Raw genomic sequence first — 460 nt, 5'->3', positions numbered from 1 at the left:
CTCTCTCTCTCTCTTTCTCCCTCTCTCTTCCCCACCCCCTTCTATTCCCTCTAAAAAATCAATGAAAAATGTATCCTCCGGTGAGGATTAAGAACAACCACAAAAGAAATGAGATTTTGTCATGGGATCTTCTGGACAAAAGTAGATACACACACACAGCACACTCATAGTGGAAGTTCATAGCTAGTTTTCAAAGATTCATTGTGCAGACTATTTCAGGATCACTCCTGGGAATTATGATGCATTGAGCAAAAGGAAAATAGGACTACAAGTGAGAAAATATAATATTTGAGAGTAGCTATTTTTAGTGCCCATAAGAATCACATGGTGAGGGGAGGCTGGTCCAAAATTCAGATCCCAAGACCTCAGCCTCAGTGATTCTGATGTTATAGGTCTAGGCTTATGTCCAGGAACCTTTATATATATAAAGGTTCCTTTATATATATATAAACATATATAT

Source organism: Myotis davidii, unplaced genomic scaffold, assembly GCF_000327345.1.
Source record: "Myotis davidii unplaced genomic scaffold, ASM32734v1 scaffold57, whole genome shotgun sequence".
Lineage (NCBI taxonomy): Eukaryota > Metazoa > Chordata > Mammalia > Chiroptera > Vespertilionidae > Myotis > Myotis davidii.
This window is presented reverse-complemented; position numbering follows the sequence as displayed.